Below are 17,822 nucleotides of genomic sequence, written 5' to 3'. Positions count from 1 at the left end.
CACTAAAAAAAATATATTTTCTTCAATTAAAATCAAGCTGTTGCGTAGTATTTCTTTCAGAAATCATAATAACTTTTGTACTACCAATACCTAGTTTTATACGAGAGGAAAGGTAACCGAAAATATTTCATTAGACTTAAGTTTCAGGTTCAACACAAAAAAACACGTTAACACAGTAGTACAAATCTGCTAATGCTTGTTAATTTACTAACAATATTAGTTATTCTATTAACAGTATTGATTCCTAGTGTCACGTGTAAAAGTTATGGCAAGGAGTCACGTGCCGTTAATTTTATTTGACGCTATTACAATGATGTTATCTAAATCAATTAAGCACTTTATCATTTTGTTATCTGCTACGAAGTTGATAAACCGTGTGCAATGAGCAATGACTCGAAATTATTCGGGGAACACCTTAAATAACTACACTTTTTTCTTTAATTTTAACAAACTTAAGCATTAAGTTGGACTGGGAAAATTAATAAAGAAATGAAGCAAAGGAAGTTTGTACGGACCAAGCGTCGTTCTCAGGTCTTTGCCTACCCCTATGGGCAGGTCTGATTTTATGTATGTATGTATGTATGTATGTTGTATTTATGTATGTATAAGAGGCAATATAAACATCATCTGAACGATTTTTAAAAAAGAATCACACACACTTAAACCGTACATACAAACACGATACTTAAACGGAAGAAAACACGAAAAAAAAAACAAACAAAACCTACAATTTGTGCAGCGCCTTTCATTGGTTCCCTCGCACGTGTAATAAAAACTACCAATGCACAATTGTGTGTGAGCTTTTCATGGAAACCTTTTTAATATCCCGTGCATGCGAGCTCTTTGAAATCGATCTGGTATTTTCCCTGTTTTCTCCTACCCTCGGTATAAAACACCCTACTTATTTTTAGTCCCTCCCGCCTGTGTTGAGATAACGGTACGGTGAGTGCGGTCTTGTTTTTCCAACTACCCTATTCATTTTAAGAAAATAACGTCAAAAGTTGTGTTTACACGAAGGGTTAGAGCCTAGGTGTATTAATAGACTCATATATCACTAGTTATGTGTACGTTTCTATATATTTCTATGCAAATATGAAGAGATGTTATTGCCTGTTCACGGTTTTCTTCTCTTTATAACAATATGAAACGAAATTTATATGCGGTGAAAATTCAAAGCTACGAATATTTTTCTTTCCTCGTGTACATTTGGTTGCGTTGGATTCAGGGCAAATTTTTGATGGGTTGGTTAATTCAAAGAAAATAAAAAAAATTGAGAGACAATATTAATTTAAAGAAGATTTCAAAAGCTTAGACTATAGGATTGTCCGTGTGTTTGATTTTATTTCAGACAGAATAATGAAGCCTGCAAATATACTGCAGCTGCTTCTTTAAATCGTAAACTCAATAATTTGCAAGGCAAATGACCTCTCGATCAAATCTCATGCATTCTAGATATCAAAGGAAAATATTAATAGAAATAAATATGAATTTCTTTAAAACCACTTGATTCTGTGTGATGTTATATCATCGCATCTGTTTTACATAATGTTTTGTTATATTTACGACGCTATTATACATGGAAATCAAACTGGTTTTGCTTTTTTATTATCTCATTTGCATTTTTTGTAAGTTTTTAAAATACACTTATAAGTTTTCGTGACAAAACATATTGTAGATATGCACTCGAAAGATAGCAATTTTTAATCCGCATGTAAAAATTTACTCTTCGTATCTGCATAATGCTTGAGTTAATAGACATTTTGTATGATTTGTTTTGTGTCTATTATAAATAAGTAACGACCACTATCCCTATCCCCAACCCGCAATGGACAGCGTGGTGGACTCATTGCCTAACTGGATTCAGGCGGAGACTCTTGCCTAGCAGTGGAATAGTAATGGGTTTAAAAAATATATATATTTCAAACTTAAAATAATTTAAAGTACTTATCTTCTTCAAGGAAAAATAAAATTCTGTTTCAATTTCGTTTATAAAATCTCGTATGTTTTAAAGAACTAGAATTTTGAAGTACTCTGCTAATGGGAAGTTTTAAGTCGTTTTTTTTTCATCCGAAACGTGTTTTCAAGTAGTTTCTCAGCACTAATTGTAGTCGTTTATCCTAAAAAGGATCAAGTGTGGTTTCGTATTATGTATCCACTTGAGATTGTTGATCCCTTCGCAAGATTTCGTAACTTAATGCTCAAAGGGAAGGGTGTAAGGATCGAATTTAAAGGGGAACTTTTTGACAGCACCCTGTGTTAAATTTAGTTCGTTATGCTAAGAAGAAAAACAACTTTTTTGCATTTCTAAGTTCCCGCTCTGAATAAAGAGTAGCTGTGGATAATAATTTGTTTATCTATTCACTCTATTTTTTTTTAGAAAATACCTTTACTCCTCCATGCCGTTTCTTGGCATTCGTCTAGAATAGTTTAGATAGATTTTGTAGTCTTCTTTTTCTTTTTTGAACTTTTGCTTGAAGGTGACATTTGCTCGCCGATCTGGATGCATCTGTTCAGAGCGTTACTGTGAAATCCACTTAAATAATAACATTCTAGGAGTTCACTTGCATTAGGAAATAATACAGACAATTTTTATTTTATTTCACTATGTAGTAGTCTTACTAGTACTTAACGTCGATGTAATTCGATCGAAACGTCGGGTAAACATATAAGGTATTCTTTAATTTTCAATCGCGTTTAAGACCAGTTGCATTATAGTATACAATACATAACAATTACAATTGGACACGAAATGACTATACCAATAATATTTCCAAACATTAGATCCAAATCTAAACCAATATATTGAATTCGGCACACGATTATTACAAATTCCCATAACAACTAGCATTTGATCCGATAGATATTGATAACGTTTGATTAAATCTACACTAATGCGCAAATGGACAGCGGATCGTGCTCATATCGGGTTTGCGATTCATATACATTAGGCTCTGTGTACAGTACGGTCGACAGGGGATTATAATAAATTATGTATGTTGTTTTAATATTAATATGCTGGCTGGTTGAGGAGATAGACCATGTACTTTGGGATTTGGAACTTGATGCAGATAAGTTGGTAGAAATACAAATCTTGTACTCGTTTTTATAAAGTTTAGAGGCGATTCGCATTTTGTATTTGCACGAATACATGTTCCTAATTGGTCGTTTGAACTTTATGCAAATATGATAAGTTATTTAGTTCATTCTGTAGTTACCTTTCTTCTTTAGGTGAAGCGAACTGCGCCTTTTGTTTTGCTGTTATAATATAAGTTAATCATTAATTTGTCGTTCGTGCTCGTAAAAGCGACTGCGGGAAACATGAGGGATAAGTGCTGGATTAACTATCGGCAGATTACTATTTAAAAAGTTGAAACCTTACGTCATATTGCATAGAAAAAGTGGCTAAACGATAAATTTATACCTCTGATAAAGTCATTTTAAGGAAACCACGAGATATTTTTACAAGTACTTAATTGCATATAAAAAGAGATTGATATAGAAAACATATCACTACATATACAATGTGTAAGTATTATGGTATATCGATCAATTGTGACGGTTGATGCATGGCCGTCCGCCGTAATCCCATGTCGGCTCTAATAACACCTCCGAATGTATGAGGAATTATTGCTATTCTATCACACCGCTCCTGTCGTTATTGCCTGCACATCTATCATAAGTTTATTGTAACGTTGACTTATATTGAACTATATGTCGAGATTTCTAACAATACTTTATATGTAAAGAGGAAATCTTTGATGTAATGATTTATAAGTAAAACTCCATAAGGCAGAGTCCTGGAATAAGGGCAAGTTTACTTGCGACTAGACGGCAAATAATAGATGTAGCCCTAAAGTCCGATTTGGGCGCAGATGATACCATATTTTGTTCATGGTCTTTGTAAGTACTTTAGGGAGCAAATAGCAGGATAGACAGAAGTTCGATAATGAGACTAGACCTTATACCAGGCCAGCAGTAGGACATCTCATGGACTAATCAAATAAAAAAGGCACTGTCGAAAAAAAGGAAAGTAATTCGTATATAAGCCTTGGCTTATAAATTTTCTTCTAGTATTTAGTTACTAAGCAATTCATGTAAAACACAATATTGTTAAGTGACACTTATGAAGAACTGTGAATAAAGTTAATACATATTGTGAGTAGCTTTGTGTCTACAAAGACATTTAAAGCAATTCGTATGTAAAAAATATCTCCAAAATAGACATAGGCTATACACAGGACGTTAAACTCCACAACGCTTTTGTAATTTACAATAAGTTTTTTCAACGGTTCAACCGAAGTGATTGCTTTTGTGAATCGTTCGTTAAACGTTTGCCGATGGCTAGATGACGTCATCTGGCGCCTGTTGGTATAAACTAGATGAGTTGTTCGTCCTAGGTTTTACTCCTATATTAATATCGTTTAATAGCTACGTGGTGTCCATGGTTTAGTGTATATGGTTGAAAGAGATATATTGACAACAACCCGGACCGACTTCTTACGACCGTCCTAATTACAGAGACACCCATTTGGAATACCACTATGCGGTCACCCATCTATGGAATGACCCCGCCAAGGTTTGCTTAACTCACAGATCGTTTACGGACCGGTGAGCGCAACTGGCTATGGGCGCTATGTCAGTTATTTGTATGTTTGTTAAGTCCGAGAACTTTGAATACAATACTATATTGTATACTTGTTGTAGACGTTGCTTGAAACTACAAAAAAGTACACGAGGAAATAAAGAAAAGATTGTTTTTGCATACAACTTGTAGTTAGTAGATTTTGTACATAAAATCTGTACTCATTCAATGATAATGTATCTTAATGTGTTGTTGATAAGAGACAAAATCGCATCCTGCACCTACGTACACTGATAACGGCTGCGTGATTCACAGTGTACCAATACCAAAAAGGTCGTATGTATAGATTAAAATTGATATTTTACGTGTACAGCTTTTTATACTGAAGCGGCCTCTTGATTGGATGTTGGTTGACCAATATTTTCAATTTTGATGAGGCTTTTTCGACAAGTTGGTTTTTTGTTGTTCGTATTGGCTATTTGGTATGCAAAATCTTGGAAAATAAAGGAATTTGTAGAAATTCCGACTATATTCCGACAAATACGCAAAAAGCCTTGGAATACACAGCTGAACCGGCAAACGTTGTTTTGCCATAAAAATTAAACAAAAAAAAAGTGTCACTTAGGGGCATGAAAAATAGATGTTGGCCGATTCTCAGACCTACTCAATATGCTTAAAAAGTTTCATGAGAATCGGTCAAGCCGTTTCGGAGGAGTACGGTAACGAAAACTGTGACGCGAGAATTTTATCTATACTAATATTATAAAGCTGAAGAGTTTGTTTGTTTGATTGTTTGTTTGAACGCGCTAATCTCAGGAACTACTGGTCTCATTTGAAAAATTCTTTCAGTGTTAGATAGTCAATTTATCGAGGATGGCTATAGGCTATAAAACATCACGCTACGGCCATTAGGAGCGGAGAAGCAACGAAAAATGTTACAAAAACGGGGAAAATTGTGACTCTCTCTTCGGTGACGCAAGCGAAGTTGCGCGGGTCAGCTAGTGTATAAGATAATGAATATTTCTGTGTCTTTCCAAAATAAAGAAACTGTATCAAACAGACCACAGTCAGCTGCATACGTCTATGTTCTAAATTCTATTTTTTTTATGCCTCTACCAAAAGCGAACCTTGTATACAAGACTCTCTACTAAGTTATTGAACTATACGAAGACTAAAACTTTTTATTGCGGTCGTGTTTCAATTTAATGAGGTTATTAATCGTTTATAAAAAGATCGGTTAGCGGTGTTTACACAGTTTATAATTAAAACTTAGACGGAAGACGATAGATAATGTAAGTTCTTGTTATTTCTCTGGTAAGGTAGAATAAAGTTAACGAACTAAACCTTATTGGTTTGCGCTTTTTAAATTGAGATATGCTCGTTAAACTCATTTTCTTAATTATTTTAAAACCTGTGTGTATCATAATGATACTGAATGATATAATTATTGATTCATACAAATACAATAGGACATTTATTTTTGTATATATCGCCTAAGTTCATGGTCAAGTGATAAAAAAATGTATAAGACCTTTTCGGAGGTGTACTATTTCGAAAAATATTTTTTGAAAACTATTTACAGATGGCGTAGTAATCCATGAATATACTTTAAAAAAATAACCATTCGAACATAGTCTTCCTTGAAGTCGGTAAAAACCCATTTCAATGTTCAGAAATCACAATATCATAAGCCCGTGAGTGGCCTCGATTTCAGTCATACGACGCATGACTACTGAAACCAGACTTGACGAGACGGCTTAACGTGTACCAAGCATGGGCTTATTGTGTCTCAGTGTCTCGATTGTCGTTCTCTGAATTGTGTAATCTCGTTTCAGTTTCGAGTGTCGTGTAAAAGCTTCTGTTTATATAAATTATGTTAAATTTACCATTTCTATTTTCTTTACTGTATCGTTGTTTAGGTTACTATGTCTGGCAAAACTTTTAATTCATGCATTAGTCGCAAAAACCTACATAACTACCATCATGTGGGTGCTCTTAATTAAGTTTCATGTTCTGAGTTATTCATAAGAATTGCTGTAGCAGGTATTGTAACCGTATTTACCTTTATACCATACGTATACGATGTATGTACCTTTGATTTCAATTTGAGACCTTGCAATCGTTAGTAATAATAATTAAGTTTTGGACTACTGAGGTTTTATAATTTATATTCACAAAGGTAAAATCTTGTACTAATACATGCTAAAGATTGATCAACAACATAAAACGACGACTCTCCTCAATATATTATATCGTTTACGACAAACTAAAATCTGCAAACAGCACTAAACATTCATATTACATTTAAAACGCCCTTCAATAGAAACATTCTCAATAAAATTAACATAAAGCCTACATAGACCTATCTATTATATAACGCAACGCCTTCAAGTCTCAAGTTTTCGCGTGAACATTAAAATAACCTGTTGCGGTGTACCGTATGGCCAAGGTAAAGTCTAGCGAGACCTCTAATGTATCAACTGTTTGGTACATAGGCTAGTGTAGTCCTTGGAACCTGTTCTGTTGAGAGACCGACGGTATGGAGTGGCGGAGCGAAGTACTGAGCGTGTGTATGTTCATTCACGAATATATCGTAGCAGTTGGTATAAGACTGGACGTTATGAGAGGGTTTTTATGAAATTGTCAGGTGTTAATAATACGAAGAATACTTAGGTATGTATGTATTTAGTACAATATAAGTATGAATATTTGTATGTAATATGGTTATGACGCCCGCTAGGATATTACTAGGTATCAATCAGTCAGGTTTTGATTAAAAGCGGACTAGCATTTTGGCCAGGAGAGTGATTGTATGTGTGTGTTAAAGCAATTTAGGGACATAAGTATTGGTTGTTATAAATCTAGATTAATTTGTTACTAAGCGTGCTAGTTATCGAACCTCTAAAAACAGGTCATTTAGGAAAATTTTGCCCGATAAGTATTGCAATGATTAATTTTATCTTATCAGTCATGTGCATTTATTATCAATTGATTGTTCATGCGGTTTAGTCTTACGCAAACACGGTGTGTAGTAAAATATTGTGAATTCGTTATTTTTAGAACAGTTAATATTTAATACTTTTTTACTTTTCCTGAAAGATAGAAAATAATATACACTTATAAGAAAACTCCTCAAAAAATGCTTGCCAGCAGGTATTAAGTAGGTATAGCGATTAATTCCTTAGGAATATGTATGGATGTGAATGCAAAAGCAAGCAAATGAAAGCAAGGGAAGTTTGTAAGCATCATTGCACGTGGCGTTCTTTGGTCTCCGCCTACCCCTATGGGGGAAATAGGGGAAAGTATGTATGTGTAATCGGATTATTCTTACCAAATTTTTCTATGTGGATAAAGTTGCAGGTAGAAGAATCTAGTCGTATAAATATTGAAATCAAAAATTTATCATATGTTTATTATCTAAAGAACACAAGTATCTACTTTATTAGTTAATTTGCTAGAATTTAATACGCTCCGCTTATCCAAACACACGACCTTAGAAGTCGTTTCCGTGTTTCGGATTCGGTTCGTAGATGCACTTTAATGGCAAGCTGGTTTCCTACATTGTTGATACTTGCAATTACTTTGTTCCACCCAGTAGGAGCTGCTCAGTGGAAACTGTTAATTGAAAAGTATTAATACTATAAGAAAGAGTGCGTAATTGGCGTTATTCTTTGTAATTGACCTTTTGTTAACGGTAAACACTTATTGTTAGTTGTATTTACTAGTTAAACTTGAAATTCATGGATTGTTATATGCTGTATACTTCTATGATATATGTAGAATAAGAAACAATTAATTGGAACCTATTACTGTCCCTCTTTAGAGCAAAATTTCCTTCTCAGAATGAGAGGCCTCTTGAGCCTACGAGACTAGCTAAATGCAAGTTGAGAATATTGAATCTTTCAAGAACTATTTTTCCTGTTTATTTTTTAAGTCAGTTGGTGGCTTTTATGTCAATATCTAAGTATTTGTCAACCATATTTATTCAATAGTTTTGGTATGGAAGAGTTTCCGTGGTTTTGCAACAATCATTCATATTCTCGTTTTAGCTAAGTTGTCGTGTTTTAATAGTACTAAGATAACTTGCTTTACAATTCCTTACGAATAAAATGTGGTCCCAAACGATGTTTAAAAGCGTATAAATTAAAATAGTGAACGTTAGTTGAGACGCTAAATGGCTATATTACACAGAAACTTGTCCCATTTCATAAGATGACATCTTCAACCCGTCCTCTCCACTATTTCATACGATTTCATACCTTTTCACATTATAATAGAGTCCACAACTAATTTTCGACTTGTCGAAAATTGCATTTTTTGTCTCGAAAACCGAAGCAAATGATTTTTTTGAAGTTAGATAATCATGGAAGGTCAACGACCGGTAATGAACTTTAAAACTTTTTAATGGTTATCTTTACGTAGAAATACGAAAGATATTTCATTTGTTTACAATGTATTGGAACATAAAAGAGTAATTGACCGGTTTTAAGCATTTAAAATTTTATTGTCTGCTAGCGATCGATGGTTTAAATTCTGGTTGTGAGTTCGGATCACAAGGTTTCGAGTTGGATTCCTGGGTTAAGTAACGTGTATTGTGGTTTTCTGGTTACTTATTAACTTAAAGTTTTAGAAATGCTTTTAGTTGGGTTATATCCTTGTCCTGTTATACATCTAAATTGGGTCGAAATTATTTGCCAAATGTGAAATTATTTGCTAGATGTATTTAATTATGAATTAATGTCTTCTTCTTCGAGAAAGCTTGTAAGCTTATAACAACTAACCTTTCATAGCTATAGTGATTTGATTCCGCCCAATAAAACTTAACGGTATTACGTATTTCGCAATAAACGTTATGTAATGTACATAAAACTTATTTAGGAAGAAATCGTCGCGAACGAAGTTTTACGATCAGAGTATTAACATTTTTATATTGCAGCTTTCGTCCTTTTCCACTTAATATCATAGTTTAGTATAAAGCATGTGTTTTTTCTGCAAGATAAATGCTTATATCCTTTTGAGTTCGCACGTATTAGGAATAATTATCACGTGTTCATTGGTGATGAAACCGTTGCATGCCTGAGAGTGCTTTAAAACAGTTCTTGAAGGGATGCACAGAGAATCTAGCTAATATGGCGGACTCAAATTACGGAAGAATATCTGAAGTTTTTAAGAATCAAGTGGCGTTTTGTGGTATTTGCTTACCTCTGTGGGAAAAGGTCTATATTTTGTTTGTTTGTATTTATGTATGGAAGAATACACGAACCGGAAATTGGGACAGCAATGGGTTAAATGTATTTACTTACGCTAGCTACGATATCATATTTCTTAATCCAACAAATACTATTAATAATTATAAGATATCATATTTCCGTACGCACAGTAATACATAACGTTTGTCCACATTTTTCCTTTATTAGCAACAAATAAATTGTCTCGTAACAATAACGCAGCTGTTTTCCTCAATATAAACTTATGTTATATCAAAAGGAAACATTTTTCGATCTACCTTCCGCTGCGACGTACAGGGTGTACTAATATCGGATATCGAACACTAAGGCGCTTTCCAATCGAATTTTCTACGGATATCGTTATTTCGGTACGATATTATTATGTTATCTAACGGCCGGTGCCAGTAACGTATCTTTGGATAGAGATAGATTGTTAAATTTGGAATTTCTTACTAGATAGATTAACCTACCTTTGTTTGAATTTAGACTATTGGGAGCGTCGATAGCGATCCAAGTTACGATCAAGGTGTCATAGGCTTAAACAAAGGGTGGACTTTTGTGCTATTTAAATTAGCTCCTTACACAAGCCTATGAGCTGAGCTGGAGAGATTAACAGGATTGTCAGTACTGTATTACCTTCAAACTTGCTTTTATATCTATAGAGACTTTTTGAAGGGTACATTTTGTATATTTTTTCATCATAACTTTGAAAGTTTAGCGTTGCATTTTTTTTTAAATAGTATACGGGAATTAACGCAAGCCACGGCCAGTGTACTGCGCCCAACCCGCAATTGGTCAACGCGGTGGACTTAAGACCTAACCCCTCCCCCCCCATTACGGGAGGAGACCCTTGCCCGGCAGTGGGTCATACATGGATTTAAAATTATGAATTGAAAATCCTTGGCCCATCTTAATCCAAACTACTTATGATTTGAGGTTATTTTTTAAAATAAATTGTTAAAGGATCACGTTAAATGTTTCAAGGCAGTCGACGTCACAACCAGAAGGTAGATATTGAGTGGTTTCTGTTCGAGGCAGTTTTGTTAGGTAACGAAGGGATTACCTGTCAATAATATCGATCCAGTCCTCTCCTATTGTTGGCTATGGACTTCGCAGAAACACTCGACGGTAGACGGTTTACTTACATAACGAAACTATTGGTTATGTATAGCCATCGCCGCTTCGAATTGAAGATCTACAGTCCTTTTCAGTCTCTGATAAATTGTTTTTGTATTTCGAAGCTATTTGTAAGGCTAGTGATGTTCTTTCAGGACACAGTGCAAAGTATAGTGTATTGTTTTAATTAAATAAGAGTCGAGAATTAAGTTTAGTGGAATTGTAATTATAAATATTCATTTTTTTTTACCACCTTACATTAATTCTACATACAGGTAAACAATTTCGTTATATTTCAATTATTTAATGCTCTTTTATAACTAGGTATGTCTTCTTTCGCACCTTTGGAGCCTTCTTACTAAGTTTGTACATTCATGATAATAGCAACAAATTTAAGGTTTGGTGTCGAACAGGGAATTCGCAGCAGTTATTTAATAGGTATTGACGTGTACTCCACATTCGAAGAACTCCATTCAATTAAACAAACTCACGTCATAAATATAGGGCACGACACCCCTTTTACGATGTCAGCATTGACACAAATCGTATCACAGTACGTACAGTTAATTATAGATAATATATTACGACATGCGGCTAATGCTATGTTAAACAGCGATACACACGCTCATGATTTACTCGTATACGTTGTCTTATGAAGGCCGTACGCTCGGCTGTTAGTCATTGTAACTATGGAACATATATTGTTCTCGATGAGATTCTTTTTATTAAAGACGGATGGGTTTACAACTTTAATTATGTGGGCTTTTTTATTTTAATTTAGCTCGTGGCTTAGTTAGTAAGTTAGTTAACAACCGCGCGGATTTATGTCTAAGGTTACGCTACGCTTGCAAAGGTTGTTCTGTGGATGGGTGACCATCTTTTACATAATAGAAGCAATCATAATTAGAAGAACGGCTTGGCTGATATTTTGATTTTAAATTTAAATAATATACACATTCGTAATCTCTATAGATTCGTATTTGAATTTCAGCAGCTAAATGTTTGTTCAATAAGACTTTTATTTAAGGGTAATTTTAGTTATTTACTTACCAGTAAAAAGGTTTTGATTCCCTCGGGTGCTTGATTGGAGGTACTTTGAGTTTCTGACAGATAAGGGTCTATGCCTGTTGATATAAACCTGTAAATGGCGTTTATCGCCGCATTTGTGAATCTTTTAGTATTTGTTGTTACATTTGAAGGTCAATTTTCTTATCAAACTGAGCAAGTTTGAATACCAGAAGAAACGTGTTATACCATTATTAATAATGTGTGCAAAAATTCACCGGTTAACCATTATTTTAAGTGTCATATACTATGAGAATAAGCCTTCGGAATACAGAAATCTTTTGAGAAATTCTATATTCTATAGCATCTTGATTCGACTCGACTAACAAATTTTCTTGTTTAAAATTATAAATTAATCACTCAGATGCGCAACATTTAACAAAAATAACAAATTCCAGACATAATAAAAACGTGAAAAAAACGTATATTATAAGCAAACAACTTAATGACGCGTCCGTATTCAGTAAAGCTTTAGTTCGCGAGTAGCCATGCGGTTCGGCCGGGCCTCATGTCGTTGACCCCACCGGTTTACGTAACACACGAATTTAAGGATACCACCCAACGATATATGAGTACTACAGATATATTTTATTGGGTATTAAACGTGATATTGTCGGTAGTTTTTTTTTACGTTTAAATGTATCGGGTGTTTATTTTTATAGATCGTATCGTTTGAGTTAAATTGGTTCATTCTTTTACAAAAAATATATGTACATGTACATGCATGTAGTATTTAATGGAAATAAGTACGAAATACGATGTGAATACTGTCTTTACTTACGTCGTGAAAGGCACAAATTCATTTCGACTTTTTGTCATTTACGAATACCTAGTTCTAAAACTTGCACAAAAATGACAATTCATACCTCTATATTAGCCTTCTCTTGAATATAAGACTTCCTAATTTGTTTAAACAGCATTTAATAATAAACAATATTGAGCGATTCATGCTCCATTTAGTGGATTTTATTATACTAATGAGAGTTTTTTTTATTTTATTATAACGTATGATAAAGTCATGAGACGATAATAGCGCAAAGGAAATTTACCGGTACGGACTTAATTGGTGACATCCTTTTAAAAGGTCAGGTGTACTCGTGTCTGTAATTGCATGTGTCACACTATGAATGAAAGTGGTATTCAGTTGTGTTTACCGTGCGGTGAAGAAATAAAGGATTAACTTTATCCCTTTAATTATAAACGTTAGGTAGAAGCCTAGATGTATGCGAATGAAGCAGAAAGTTCAGTCGAATTGAGAACCTCCTCCTTTTTTTGAAGTCGGTTAAAAAGAAGTTTGTAGGCGCAAATGGCGTTCTTAGGTCAAAGGCGTAATTTTTGTAATAAACAATTCGATAACTTTAATAACCTGTGTTTTATATACTTAAACACTTCTAATTACTTTCATGAAGTTTTGACTTTATATTTGGTTAACTAGTGTCAAATTACTTAGTTTTATTATTTAAAATTGACATTTAATTGGCCTGTATTAGGCGCGTAATAGACAAGGATCATCTTATTAAAACAGTGCTTTCAACTTTCGGGTCTATAAATGCGGACCTGAATCTATTTTAGATAATTTAGGTGATTTTAGACAGAATTAGCATACGTTGTTCCACAGCTAAGCAAAAGGTCCCATTGTGGGCTTTCTAGAATAACTGAGGTAAGATATACAGATCAATATTCTCACGAAGGTCGTATAACTTTTGTTGTTCTAAATTTAGAACATGCTGTAGTAAAATAAAATGTTGTACAAATTGTAAGTGACTTGAAGCGGAAACACAGTTATATGTTAGTAGTTAGACTGCATTTTATTACGTCATGTGATAATATAGATAAGTGGTTTATAGTATACTTTTTATATGATTTCTTAAGTATATGTTCAAGGTGTGTATAACACTGTACCTAAATGTGGTTACTTTTGCTATATAGAATTGCTGTATGAAAAGTCTCTGGCCATTTTTATTATATTTCTATACGTAAAGACCGTTGCTTTCCTTATCAATAAGAGAAAACAGTTAATTCTGTGCTTTGTCACTTTTATTAACAGGTAATTTTTAACTTGATTGAAAGTGACGAAACTAACATACATATCATACTTCGAAGTTACGCCACGATAGTTAAACATTACGCTCCTTTGCGTCGCGCAGTTGGGTAAAAAAAATTTGCAAGTCTGTATAAAGCTTTACATTTGTTTTTTATGAGGTTCTCGGACCTCTAATTTCCGGAAGTAATATTCAATTAACGTGTGTTATAAAAACTGCTATAGGTAGATAGTTGTTTTGAACCAGTATATCATTTTTATAAAGATATATTTGACGTGCAATGAGATTACATACTCGGTCCTTGTTAATTTCATAAAACTAGTCTACTCTTGCTATGTTAATTAGCGTCATGTAAATTCATATGAAATTAGCTAGCGCGAAATATTCAAAGAAAACAAAGCCTCTATTTGAGCATGCAAATAACGGGCCCCGCCGGGCGACAACGCTAGGCTAGCTTTGCATACAATTAATTTTTGTTACGCTCAAAATGTTTTAGCTAGGGGAGACTGGAAAGCGAGAGCGTAGATTACTGTTAGGTATAATCACTAGCTCTTTACTGAATAATTAGATTTTGTCTGAGATTTCGTTTATAGTAAAAGATTTTGTATGTTGATGTAACTATTTCGTACATAAATACGTAATATCACGTCTTATTCCTATAGGGGTAGACAGGTACCGAAGAGAGCCACTTTGTTAGATCCTTGAAAACTTCCCTCGTTTTTTTTGTTCTTGTGATAAAAATATACCTTTCTTTGAAATGATGGTTAAAAGGGACCTGGTTTAATTAAGAACTAATTAACTTTTCCATCCGTCAGTAGATACAGAGATTGACAAAAACTGTACGAGTGATGTCTACCGAGCGTGCAAGCCTCCAGAGTTTTTCGTCAATTGTCGATAGCTATCTAATGATTGACAATGATTCTAGGATACGATATTAAGTTCACTTTATGTTACGTAAAACTCCAAAAGCAAAACTATAAAATGGAAGTACAAGTACCCATTAACCTGAAAATAGCGTCACAGAAATGTGTTAAAAAACCCAAAAATAAATGGAATGGCTAATTAAATAAAAATATGAAACACAGCACCATTAAAAACATAAGTACGTAAAACATTGTGTCCTAATTCGTGTTCTGTTGACTCTTATAATTCCGCCCCTGATATATTGGGGTCGAATGCGATTATTCATAAAGAATAATGGCTTATAATGTTCACCAACACTGTTGTTTATGGATTTATTTTAATCTACGTTTCCTGAGCGTTGTTTTTTTAAAGGAAATATAATACTATGCTAATGTGTTGAACGAAAAAATCAATCTGCATTTGGGTACTGCAGCGAATTAAAAATACATATTGTAGAATATTAAATTTGTTTGTGATGACAAGTTTGTGATGAAGGTATTTAATTTGAAGAAGGTACCTAAAAGTGAAAATCCAATACTAAGTAGACTATGAAGAAACGGGTCGATGATAAACTTAACGAAAGTTAGTCGGAAAGAGTTTGATATTAGAAGCCCGAAACAACGATGACTGGCGAAAATGGGAGGAGACTTATCAGCCAGAGGCCCTTTAGTTAGTGAAGGAGAACTGTGAATGACTGCAGAAGATAAATGTTTAATTGCCTTATTTTAAATTAATTTACAGTACTACTAGCGGGTATGCGATTTAGACATTTATCTGGAAATGTGGAGAAGTTTGGGGGAGACCTTTGCCCATCAATGGGACAGTAACAAAAGGTAAAAAAAAAATAGAAAAATAGTGCAGGTGTAAAGGAAAAACGTAAAGAGTAGGTTTCTCGATACGTTTGCCACACAATAAATGAAGTGGCTACGTTGTCACATAGTTTAGAGTGGGCACGTTTGTTCCCAACTGACCACCATGTGTTGTGTAAGTACTTTACCCTTATTTGTCATCTTTCAATGACAAATACACATTTGTGGGCGTTTCTTAACACTAGGTACTTTAACTAAACTTAAAATAGTAGTCAGTATATTAGTTACTGCCATTCATCTAACTTTTTATAACTAAGATCGCTTCAGGGCTTTTGTTTTCGCAATCCTAATATACTAAGCTCATCCATTTTACCTTCTACAAAAAGTGTCTTGGCACCGTTCGCGTGGGACTTTACAAACATATAAATCACGGACGCAAACACCTCGACGTCGCTCGAACTTTAAGGGGCAAACAATCATTTGAATTGTATACTTTTTGTTACAAGAAACAAACTAGCGAAGTGTCATTATGTTATTTTGTGCTTTATCATGCTTGTTTCTACTAATAAAAGTATGAGTAGGTGTTGACTACGGTAGAACCAGAGTGATCGTAGTCACAATTTTATTCGTAATGCTAACTTTATTTCAGATTCAATTCGTTGATAAAATTCCCCGTCTATTGAAATCTCGCGAGAAGTAAATTGTAAGTTAAACTTAGGCACTTTTGTCTATATCAGTCTATATCATATAGCGTTTGTAGTTAAATTATGGAAGTGTGAACCATAGTACCTGGGACTTCCCAATCAGAAGCTGTATACATCAACAAACCACCCGGGCAGCGTAATTACTGAAAATTACCCTTTTTTATACGAGCCCGCCATATTATCTTGTTATTTGAACATTAATGAGGTGCCGCCATCGCTGCATATTTTAAACGATATCGATTTTAATTGAACATTTTACACGGACGTCGTGTACAAAGGGGATGTATACGACGTTATAATTACACACTATCTTTTGTGTATGAATTTCGTTGAATTATTTATTGATGAACAAGGCACAAAAGCCTCTGATGCTTATATTTCATGACCTTTTATGTGCTTCTTTGGTTTAATTGAGACAAGTTTGGTTCTTATTATTGTATCGTATATTTGCTGATATCCAAAGTTGCTCAATGCTTTTGCATTTAATTTATCTGGGCAGGGTGAAATGGTCTAAACAATACTAGATACATATGCTTCTTATTTATAATTTCTTATACCATCGCAGTATTTACTTCTCTTTGACTAGCGTCGGTCACTTGGTGCTTCATTGCTGATCATAATTGTCACATGTGACATGGCTCAAGAGCACAGCATTATCCACTTTTTCAAAGAAGATTCTCATATGGCTACGAAAATTTGGAAACAGACCCTGTTAGAGAGATTATTTCGTCCTGGAACTACATTCCGTGGAAAGGTACGCTTTCACACAATCCATACACCTATATTTTCTAAGGTTTACTTATAACATACTAAGAAGTACATAAATAGGTCCAGTTAAAAATAATTTGAAACAATTTCCGCCATTTACGAGGCTGGTTTGTCGTTCGTTCGGTGTTCCCCGGGCATGTCCTAGTTTCAGCAGACCGAGGAGCGGCCTCGCGTTACGACACTTTGAACTTGTTTCATGACTAACGTTCACTTTAAATAATACTTTGTAATCATAATTTTATAAGCTTTTGGATTTAAAAGATTTACTAGCGTTAGAATTTCTCTGTTGTTCAGATAAGTTTTCATGAGTGAGGAGGAAGGTTTTACAGGACGCATTTGTAAACGATCGTATGTCAAAAAAAATACGGTTGTTTGCATCAAATATATCGCTAAGAAAGGGTAGTAGAAGAAGAAGATAATTTAATTTCATCTCATTGTAATCTAAAGCAATCAAAGCCTTTTCCTAAAAGCTCTTTTCGTCAGGTTTAAAACTTAGTTTGAAATAAGGTAAGTAACTCAATTTAAAATAACACCCGTCTATACTAGAAAAGTTTGCTCTAAGCCTAAAACATAATTTCACAAAGCCTCCGACACTAACGTACAAA

General features: G+C 34.1%; 1 protein-coding gene across 4 annotated transcripts in view; it reads left to right on the top strand.

The window, feature by feature from the left end:
- E(Pc) (Enhancer of Polycomb) overlaps positions 1–17,822 on the top strand; it is a 139,566-nt gene that overhangs the window by 57,025 nt on the left and 64,719 nt on the right. The window lies entirely within an intron of this gene.

Source organism: Anticarsia gemmatalis, chromosome 27 (genome assembly GCF_050436995.1).
Source record: "Anticarsia gemmatalis isolate Benzon Research Colony breed Stoneville strain chromosome 27, ilAntGemm2 primary, whole genome shotgun sequence".
Classification (NCBI taxonomy): Eukaryota; Metazoa; Arthropoda; class Insecta; order Lepidoptera; family Erebidae; genus Anticarsia; species Anticarsia gemmatalis.
The sequence above is the reverse complement of the archived record's forward strand: the minus strand, read 5'-3'. Positions and strand labels throughout refer to the sequence as shown.